Consider the following 11,507-nt stretch of genomic DNA (forward strand, 5'->3'; position numbering starts at 1 on the left):
CATCTGTTTTCTCTCAATGCCAGAGGAGCAGTTCGTCCACAGGAAATCCTGTGAAAATCAGGACTTCTGTCTAATGAGTGCATGTATATTTTACTGTTGATGGGTTTGATTTTTGGGGGAAGGCATTTTGTTTTCGTTTCTAGTAGGGGAAACTCAATTTAGGAAATAAGAATTGTCTGCTTCTTACAGAATGAGAAAACAAAATTAGAATCCTTAGCGATTTAGGATTAACTGCAAGGACACTGTACTTCTCATAGAGAATCATCTCCTAGCAAGACATGATGAATGTTCCCTCTTTACAGACGAATCAGGAAGAGTTCAAGTCATAGAGATGAAAACAGGTACAGGAGGCTAACCCTGTCACTCTCCTGCCCAAGCCCTGCAGGTATCTTTGTCTCTTTGCCTTTTTAGGGGTCTCACCAACTGTCTAAAAAAGGGAGGATTTTCCTGTTACACAGCAATGGTTAAGATTAGGCCAATCCACAAACAGATAAACACCAGATTATCCAAATCTCTAGGGAATTACCAGATGCAATGTCAGAAGTAGCTGGCTCCTGACATTCTGGCAAAGGGTTGGCAAAGATTTTTTTCACCCACTTCTTCATTCATTCAACAAATATTTATTGGGGTCCTCTATGGGCACTGTCTTGTCTAGCTATGCAGCAGTGAACAAAGTTCTTTTCCTTCATGAAATTTACATTCATTAGGAAAACTCAGGAAGGAGGAGGAAAAAGAAAGACCAACTAGCTGTTGACAAGAGGTTTCAAGGTAGCTCCTTAAAAAGTGTCCCCAGTCCAGTAGATTCATCCTATCAGCCCCCAGTTTGAGTTTTCAGAAGGCCCATCTAATTGGTGGAAGGCTCAAGCTGGGTTTTTTGAGACAAATGGCTATTTCCCAGCAGCATCACCTAACTAAAATTCAGGTTATGATTTGGGAGCATTTTAATGGAACACCACTGTTAATTCCTGGGCTTTCTAGGTGGTTTGTCTGCACATCTCCATTAACCAAGTTCCAATGAGTAGAAGTGAACATAGTGGAAATTACATGAGCTTTAGAGCCACACCTGTTGAGGTGTTTGGAAATTGGGTAACCTTGAACAGGTTACTTAATCTGAGCTTTGTCATATGTAAAATGTGGAAAATACCTATCTCATTATATGATGATAAAGTGAGACAATGTACAGAAAGTCTCCGATAGAGTGGCACATGGCCGATGCTTTTGAAATATAACTATTATTAGATTCTATTTTATTATTATTCATAATATTATAGCTTGTCAATTCCTCCTCAACAACTGCCAAGTTACTTTTAAGCAATACCAAGAGATGTGTGTGGGTCTGTGTTATCACAAGGGAAGTGAGAAGTTATGGAAACCACCCTACAGGGACCATTCGAACCCAAAGGGAAGGGTGTATCCAGATATATCCACAGGAAGATCTGTGTAGTGTTTAATGACCTGCCAATGATTGTAAAATACTGCAAGTTCCTTCCCAAAGAGTCTGAAAAGCAAGTCCTATAATCCCTCCTCTATAGGCATTGAATTAGTAAAATAGTGTATGCTTCTTCAAACTGGCATGAGATTCTTGGCAGACATGGCTGTGTTAATCTGAAAAGTACCAAAACCTTCTCAGTTGCCCCTGAAGAATTCCCTGATTGGTCAATAACCAGGAATGTTGTAGACAGATAGCAGTCCACATTGTACTGGGCATCTAGTGTAGGGTAAAATGTGTTGGAGTATAATAAAAATTGAGCAAAAAGGAGAGGACAAAAAAGCATGTCATGACTTTGGTATTTGAGTGCACTAAAGACCAAAGATGCCACTTACATTCATATATAAGTTGTTGGGAAACAAAATGGGAAGTTACCTTTCTAAATACAAAGCAAGGGGTGCCTGGGTGGTTCAGTGGGTTAGGGTCTCTACCTTTGGCTCAGGTCATGATCCCAGGGTTCTCGTGTCAAACCCCGCATCGGGCTCTCTGCTCGGTGGGGAGCCTGCTTCCTTCTCTCTCTCTCTCTGCCTGCCTCTCTGCCTACTTGTGATCTCTGTCTGTCAAATAAATAAATAAAATCTTTTAAAAAAATTAATTAAAATAAATAAATAAATAAATAAATAAATACAAAGCAAAAGGCAGGGAGAAAATACTTTCAGTTCTGCTAAGGATAAAATAGTCAAAGGAAAAAAGAAGCAAGGAGGCAGCAAAATGGCAAGTAGATGAGACTCGCTTACATCAAAGGATTGTGAAGGGTATTCACAGTGAAATGGTTATGACATTGCTCAGCTTCCAGGAAGGCAGGAATAAGATTCTCACCCCTGGTGGGACTACTCAGTGACATGGAGGTAAAAAGAGAGTGGTCATTTTGGATTTTATTTAAAAAATGCAAATTGTCTGAATCTCAACAAAACAATCACTCATGACTTTGTAGAATGGACAGATGACAATGTGATTAAGAAATCTAAGAACCCTCTTTGGACAAGTGAAAGATTTGGGAATGAAGGAAACCCTACTTTCCCCAAGAAAAAGATTCAAGTCTCAGCGAGCACATGTACTTAATTAAGGCTTTACTACCAGGTTAAGGAGGGGAACAAAGCAGATCTTCACCTCCCTGTCAGAGGAAATCCAAAGAGAGATGGGTCTTAGCCCATAGACCCTGGCTTGAGTAGGTCAAGACAGAAAAGCAGCCTGATTTTTTTCACCACCATTTTGGACTAGATGGAGAACACAGAAGTTGTGGGTGTGTAAAACAGAAGGAAGGCTTTGATTTGTGGGAACCAGTGGTGGCTCATGGAATGTTCCAAGATGGGCCTCTTGTGGGTTTTAGACATATCCAACTATGTTTGGGAAGCCGAGAGATGGTCTGATAGAAGCCCATTTCTCATGTGCCTGATAAACCACTAAGGAAAGAACTCACATTGAAAAAGAGTCATGTATAATGAGCTTTATGAAGGAAAGGATGGGAGAGTGTAAGCCCAAAATGGTGGTGGTTATGCTGACCCCCAATTAAATACCTGTTTGAGTCTTAGACAAAGGAGGGAAACTGGAAGGAAGACTGACAAGGGGTTTAAAACTCAGTAAGACTTGAGCACAGCTTTGAGGCCACAGAGCAGCACTGTGAACAAAAGGCTTTTCCCCACTTTGTCACAGCCTGCCCCATCCCATAGGAGTGGCTTCCCAAGGATTCCAAGATCCATTAGTGCTAGAGAACATGAAACTACCCAGCGATGCACCCTTTAAAAGTGAAGTAGTTTGTGAGCACATGTGACAAAATCCTGGTTAGCAATAAAAATTCTGGAACATGTTATTAGGAACTGAGTTTCTATGAGAACAAAGGGGTCAAGACCAGTATCACTGGTGCTCTTTCTGTTATAATGAGACACTATCATGTTCTCTTTAGTCATGTGGGCTCAAGAATCAAACATCCTGGACTCAAACTCAAGTTCCCTGCTAACTGACTGTGTGACCTTATGTGAACAATCCACTAACAAGCCTGGGTCTCACTTTTCACATCTGTGAAATAAGGATTATAACAGGACATACAGAGTCGTGAAGATTAAGTAAGAAAGGAGCTTGGAAGAATTCCCAGAACATAAAAGGTACTCAACAAATGTTAGTTCGTTTCTTGTTGTTTTCTGACTAATATGTGTAGCCACTGATGGGTGACATCTAAGAAATTATATGAAAGAAACCATCTCTTCACCAACAACAGAAAAGATTTCTATCACTAACATTGAATACACTTCACAATCAGGAGCTTCTGGGACTTCCACTGTGATTCACGGATACATATATACATACTTTGTGTTCCAAAAGTCATTTAAGGAAGCTTATAGGGAGATACTTGATCTTTAAAATATTATTTAAAATATACTTAAATAAACAAGGATAGGAACATAAAATAGAACCAAGATACAACTGAAAAACATATATAGTACTCCTGAGCAAGACATGAACACGTGTTAGCTAAACTACATATAGGGAGATTAAAGGTCCTCAGAGAGAGACTCCTGCTGGCTTTAATCTGGCAGAAATGATGGGATAGGGTAAGTTGATATTAATATTAGCCTCTGTTTAGTCTAAGTGCACAACTGTATGATCTAAGTACACTACATGTGCCAAGCATATAGCTTCTGCCCCAGTCCATGACCTATGTGCAGAGAACTAGCAGAAGATGAGATAAGAGTAAAAAAGTAAAGAAATCAACTTCAATTCTGTTTCCCTTCCTCAAATACATTCTTGAAACTCCTAGGACCAACTTAAATACAGAACCAAAAGAGAGCAAAGTATGGTGCTTATCAGAGGAGTCAAACATCTTCATATATCATAAATATCCTGTATCACTTAGGAATGGTTCTGCAATTATTAATAGAAATCACTCCGCAAAGTGCTTATGTTAAAGAATTGTCATCAGGAAAAAAAAAAAAAAAAAAAGAATTGTCATCAGAATAAGGTGTGTATGTTGTCATGTAAGCAATTTATCCATGGTGATCAAAGCCAGTTGGAAACTGTTGGATTGGTAAGGAAAATTGTTGGGTGGCAATTTGGCAAACACAAAATAGATTTTCCTTTAGGGTCACCTGGGTGACTCAGTCAGTTAAGGCTCTGATTCCTGGTTTCAGCTCGGGTCATTATCTCAGTGTCTTGGGATCCAGCTCCCTATCAGCCTCTGCGCTCTGTGAGAAATCTGCCTGTTCTTCTCTCTTCCCCTCAGGTCCTCCTCCCTCCCCATGCACTCTCTCTCTCTCTCTCTCATGAATAAATAAATAAAAGATGTCCCTTTAAACATGAAACAGATAATAAAGGAAAGTGTATTTAAAACATCAAGCTTAGTTTGCCTTGTTCTGGAGTATGTGATAATTCAGGCTCAAGGGTATGGGAGAAATGGGAAGAGATGGGTATTGAGGAATGTAGAATGAGTTTGAGGCACATTGTCCAATGGATCAGAATGCAAAATTCAAATCAAATGCCACAAAGTGGGAAGATTTGCAGCTAAGCACTTAATAACCATATTAGACCTTGTCTCAGTCAGCCAAACTTCCACTTCTACCTCCTTCATAAAGTGTGTGTGAGGGAACAAAGACAGAACACATCATCCCTCTATTACCACCAAACAGATCCTACTCTGAGTCTCTTTGTCCCTGTGGCAACTCCATACTCTAGACTCAGAGTCCTGAAACCTGAATCAACTTTGACTTATCCCTCTGATTTTTCTTTGACCTCTTGTGCATCCAGTTAATAGCCACTTCCTGTATCTTTGATCCCAGTTCTGATTCTTACAGAAATTACTATTCTCTCTCACAACCTTCACATGTATTACTACAATGTACATCTTTGTAAGGCTGTCTTCTATTACACCCTCCTCATGACTCATGTCAAACACCACAATCATGGTGATCTAGAACCCTAGTGTTTTAAAGAAGCAGGTGATTTCCTTTCCAACTTTCTTATAACAGAAAGTAGAGCAGCCATTCATGGAGTTAAAAAAAGAGAGAGAGAGAGAAAACTAAACAAAACTTTGACTTGCTTAGAATGAGTGTGAAAGAAGTACAAATGGTTCATATTTCTTAGCACCCTACTTTTAGTCTTCAACAGTTCAGTGTTTCTCATCCCTGCAACTCTTTGGATAACCTCATGAAACCCACAACAAGGAGCCAAAACAAGATGAGTCACGGTGTAGTGACTCAGACAAGAACAAGATGTCTCTGAATGAAAGAAAACAGTGTGCTTCAACCACAGGAAGTAGGAAGCAGGAATAACCATGAGAGCCAAAAGGCAGTCTTGAAGCAGTACATCTGCCAACTACCTCAAAATTTCCTTAGGTTGCAACTGAACTACACTAGTGGCTGTCCTCTGACGTCTCCAGCATCTAAAGTATACTATCTTCCTCAATCCCTTAAATAAGCTTCCTTTTGAGATATACTATTTAAATATCCCTTTAGGGGAGGAATTTCTTAAGCTTCCATTTTGCTATGTGAGAGGACTCTCTATCCATTGGTGGAAGGTTTGTTAATTCACCATTTTCTTTTAGCCCTTGGGATGTCATTATGGAACATACTGCTAGGTTCTAACCCCATATCTGTTTTTCTTTTCTTGCTTATTAACAGAACCCACATGTTAGATGGCAATACTAAGCCCCCAAATAAAATTTACATTACCCAGTTTTCCCCTCAGATAATCGTAGCCATGTGACATAGCCCTTGTCAATAAAATGTAAGCTGAAGTCATGGACTAGGGCTTCTAGAAAAGTCCTTAAAAGATTTAGCTATTTCCATTTTTATTTTGTCCTGCCTTATTATTTCCATTTTTCCTTTGTCCTGCCTAGAATGTGGATGCAGAGCTGGAAAAGTAGCTACAGCTATCACTTTGCAACCATGAAAGAATGGCAGGAGAAAATCTATTAAGGCCTTGGCCCTAATACCCGCAAGCTGTTGAACCAACCCATCTACCAGTGAGTTTCTTGTTACAGGAGAAAATAAATGACTACTTAGTTAACTACTAACATTCATGTGCACTGGTAAATGCACTTAATCAAACAAACCACAAAACAAAACAAAACCAAAAACCTGATATATTAGCCTAAATGGGAAATAAAACCAAAGTAACTAATATACCACCAATTATCTATGGTGTATTTTTCCTTTTGTGTTCATAATATGTGTATTTGTGTGGTGTGTACCCACATTCATAAGTACACCACATTAACTCTCAGGTGATGGTAGGCTGAATGTTGTCCCCCTCAAAGTTCATATACTGAAGCCCTAACTCCCAGTGTGATGGTATTTAAATATGGGGCCTCTGGGAGGTATTCAGGGCTAAATAAGATACCTTATAACAAAAGACATCAGAGAACTTCCTCTCTCCCTCTAGATACACACACAGAGAGAGAGAGAGAGAGAGATCATATGAGCCCACAAGGACCTACAAGCTAAAAGAGGGCTCAGAATGACAATTGCCTACTCCCTAATGTTAGACTTACAGCCTCCAGAACTGTGAGAACTAAACTTGCATTTTTAAGCCACCCAGTCTGTGGTTGCTTGAGAGCCTGAGTTGAGACATGGTTGCTTCATCCTGAAAAGGACTGGCTACTATTTCTGTGGCCTCTCTCCACACAGCAACTATATCAGCCTAAGTGTGATTAATTTATCCTTCTGAGTCTTTTTGATGCCAAAGTTTGTGTACCAATAAGATCAACATTGTGACAAAACACCACACTTTAAAATGTTTACATTAATTATACTGATCATCGCTAGTAGACCCCAACCCCTTACAGGATATAGACCCCAGAGGAATGTTCTTCCCATTTTCTCTGATTACTTTTCTTGAAAAAACTTATTCATGCCATTTTTTCCCTTTATCTCCACAAAGTTTGTGGTGGGGTTAGTGAAATGTGTCCCATGAATAAAACAGGAGGGACATAGGCTATGAAAGCCCCACACTTTAGTTTTTGTTAATCACACAGATTCTTTCACAGATGATCTATTTTTATCTGAACTACCAATTTCACAACCTATATTTAATAATTGTCATCTGTTTAATCACCTCAGTCTACCACGTCTTTCCCCAAATTGAAAAATGTTGGTGTGATACCAAGCCCTAGTACTTGGAAACCTCCTACCTTAAAGTTATTGTCAACATTTAGATTTGGCAAATTCTTGGTGAAAACTCAAAACATCAAGGTCTGAAAGTGTATTTTGTAAGCTTTCTTACAAATGGTTGATAGTTGGTTTCTGTCTGTCTGTCAGAGTTCTTTCACATATTATAAATATGTGAATAAATCTTAAAAAGTTCTTTCACATATTATAGACATTATTATCCTACTCATACATGTGAGTAAGATGAAAGTCTAGTTGAGAAATACACAGGGAAATTGTCCACCTTAGCATCATAAAATCAATACAAATTAAAATAATGGTAAAATTCCATTTTGCCAAAAGCTTAACCAAAAAGTTAAATAATAATAAGCCATGGTCAGAGGGGCAAGCAAAAGATCCATTTTCATATAGTGCTAATGGAAGAGTAAACTATTTCAACTCCTTGATGGAACTGAATGCACCAAGAATTTCAATGTGTTTATATTTTTAACCTGTAAACCTACTTGTAAGATTCTTTCCTAAAAGAAACAAAAGGAACAACTTAACTGTCCAGCTGCAAAGAAGCAGTTTAGTAAGCCACAGGATGGTATGCAGGCATAAAAAAAGTTTGTGAAAAATGTACAACATGGAAAATAATAATAATGTTTAAAAATAAATAAAATTATATATGTTTCCAATCCTTAAGTATGGACTGTACAAAAGTGACTTCCTTCTCAAGATTATGATATGGGAAGAGGGGAAAAGACTAACTTTTATTTTTATTTAATTTTTTTATTTTTTAGAAACATATATTTTTATCCCCAGGGGTACAGGTCTGTGAATCGCCAGGTTTACACACTTCACAGCACTCACCAAAGCACATACCCTCCCCAATGTCCATAACCCCACCCCCCTTCTCCCAACCCCGCTCCCCCCAGCAACCCTCAGTTTGTTTTGTGAGATTGAGTCACTTATGGTTTGTCTCCCTCCCAATCCCATCTTGTTTCATTGAAAAGACTAACTTTAAAGGAGAGAAATCTGGCAAACACTGCCTCGCCCAGGTGATCAAGGTCAGCAGAACATTGATAGTGTGTACCCTGAATATGATATGATGAAAATGGCACTGGTTTGCCTTCCAAAAACCTATAATGCCAGTCTACCCAAAGAAAAACGAAAAAAGAAAAAAGCCAGGTAAATTCCAATAGAAGGATCTTCTTCAAAATACCTAACTGGTAATCCTCACAACTGCCAAGACCATCAAAAACAAAGTTTGAGAAACTGTTGCAGCCAAGAGGAAACTAAGAAAACATAACAACTAAATGTAATATGGTGCCCTGGATGGGATCCTGTACAGAAAAAGGATATTAGAAAAAAATAAGGAGGTTGCCTGGGTGGCTGAGTCAGTCAAGCCTCTGACTCTTGGTTTTGGCTCAGGTCATGATCTCAGGATCATGAGATCAAACCCCCACATCAGGCTCCATGCTCAGCATGGAGTCTGCTTGAGATTCTTTCTCACTCTGCCCCTCCCCCTGCTCATACACTCTCTCTTCCTCTCTTTCTCAAATAAATAAATAAATATCTTTAAAAACAAAAGAAAAAATAAGGAAGTATGAATAAACTACAGGCATTATAATGATATATTAATATTGATTCATTAATTATAATAAATGCATCACACTAATGTAAGATGTTAGTAGTAGTGGAAACTGAGTATGGGGTATATTGGAACTTTCTGCTATCTTCAAAAATTTTTTCTGTGAGTCTAAAACAGTTCTAGAAAATAAAGTCTATCTTTAAACATTCTACATATGGTACAATTACAACTTTATTTTTAAAAGAGTAAGAAAAAGGAAAAGAATTCTGTTCTTTACTAAATATATAAATAAAGCCACAACATGTATCAGTGATTGTGCTTGGTTAGTAGAAACTATGTGGCTATTTTCCTTTGCCCAGTAATTTTATATATTTATATATTTTTCAAATTATCTTTTATGAAAATTTATTACTAGAAAAAAAGAAAGAAAATGTATTACTTTTATAATGCTAAAACATAAGGCTAGAGACAGTAAACAGAGTTAGAAGTTAGTAGGATACAGAGTTAGGTGTGAGTCCAGGATACTCAACTCGAGGACATGAGTTTTCTCCATTATCTTGGACAAATTTACTTATCTCTGAATCTCAACTTCACACATTATGAAACAGGAATATTAGTATTATCTATTTTGTACAGGCTTTGTGAGGATCAAATGCAATATTTATAAATCACTTAGAGTAAAGCCTGGGTAAAGAGAAAATTCTCAATAAAAGCTGCTCTTATTATTATTGATGATGATGATGATGATGCTATGAATAGCATAACTGCCCCTAAACTCACTATATCTACCTGTGGAAATGATCTTCTGGTACAATTAGTGGTGGTCATATTTTGTTCTTTGTAATACATGAAAATTGGCATTACCAAGAAGTATACTTCTCTTGAAAGCAATAATGTAAATATACAGAATGTCTACCTTTTAGAAAGAGGAAACCAACGAGTAAGAAAACACTAAAGATAGCACTACATGGAACCTAAGTGGCCTATGATATAGTTATTATTTACTTACCAAAAAGCTTAAAGGGAATAATTGTACCCTCATAGGACTCAACAAAAATTATTTGGTTTTCATATTAGGAATTTTAAGTGACAAGTGACTGAAAGCCTGGATTTTTGGAGCCAGACCTCCTTTGGAGGCACAACTTAGCACTATTACATTCTGAGCTCAGGAAAGTTCTCACCTCTCTGATAATAATACTGTAGGAGGGGTTTTGGAGGTTAGATGAATACATGTACCTAAAGGACCTAATGTTCACCCAAAAAAAAACCAAAATCCACAAATAGTATGCATTAGATTTTTAATAACTTGTTAAATTCATAATACTTAGAAAGATTCCCACTACCCCAACAACCTGCTGTTCCAACTTTAACTCAGATTGATGAAAGACAGTGATTCTTTGGTCAAGTTCCTCAAGAGTAGTCTTATTGAAATAACCTAGCAAATGTAATCTCATTCAAGAATAGATTTTCAATAACAAAAAGACTCAGGGCACTTCAAATTAAATTAACTGCTCCTGTTGGACTGAGCCAGCTGTAAGGCTAAAGCAATAAATTCTTTATTATTATTATAAACAAGGCATGGTAGAATCAGACTGTGTCAACAAATTCATTCAACTGCTTACTTAGATGTGTCTAAAAATTACAGGAAATTGAAAAGCAGTAACTCTTGTTGAGATAACAAAAGACAACAAAAGTATTGCCAATCAAAATGTATTAAAGTTCAAGAAGGTGAGTTAACCAAATTGACAATGGATTAAATTCAAAATAATTTAAATGGATAAAAGAGATAAGCTTCTAAAGAAAATACCTCAACCATGCTTTCCATGTTGCCTTTGTAGATGAAGACAAGTGGCCTACACCTTCAGTTCATTGTTATAAAGAGAGTTTTCTAGGATTTCCAGCAATATTTACCTGAGGAGTTTCCAAAGGAAATATTACATCAGAGCTAGAAGCGCTGATTAGAAGACTGAGCTATTGAAATATCTCCCTGCTTTTAGGGGTTATAGTTTTTAATCTTATGGAGCAAACTAGCATGCAGACCAGAGCAATGTACTATAAATCACCGTCATTTGTATACAGTAGCACAATCATTGTACCTGAAACAGGAGGTCCGTAGGTAGAAACAAAAATGACTTTACATGTGTTCTTCCCTTCTCTAGGGCTCCAACAGAGATGAGAGTTCTCTTGAGTAAACAAGTTCTCATACTTCCAATCATGACACAATGAGCTGCTTGTGTAATAGCATCCCTCACACTGAGGTTCACCCAACTATGTTTTTGCTTCTAAAGAGTATGCTTGTTTTCTCATCCCAACCCAGGACAACACATGCTGCCTTTGAATTTTACCC

The sequence above is a fragment of the Mustela nigripes genome, chromosome 2, assembly GCF_022355385.1.
Source record: "Mustela nigripes isolate SB6536 chromosome 2, MUSNIG.SB6536, whole genome shotgun sequence".
Lineage (NCBI taxonomy): Eukaryota > Metazoa > Chordata > Mammalia > Carnivora > Mustelidae > Mustela > Mustela nigripes.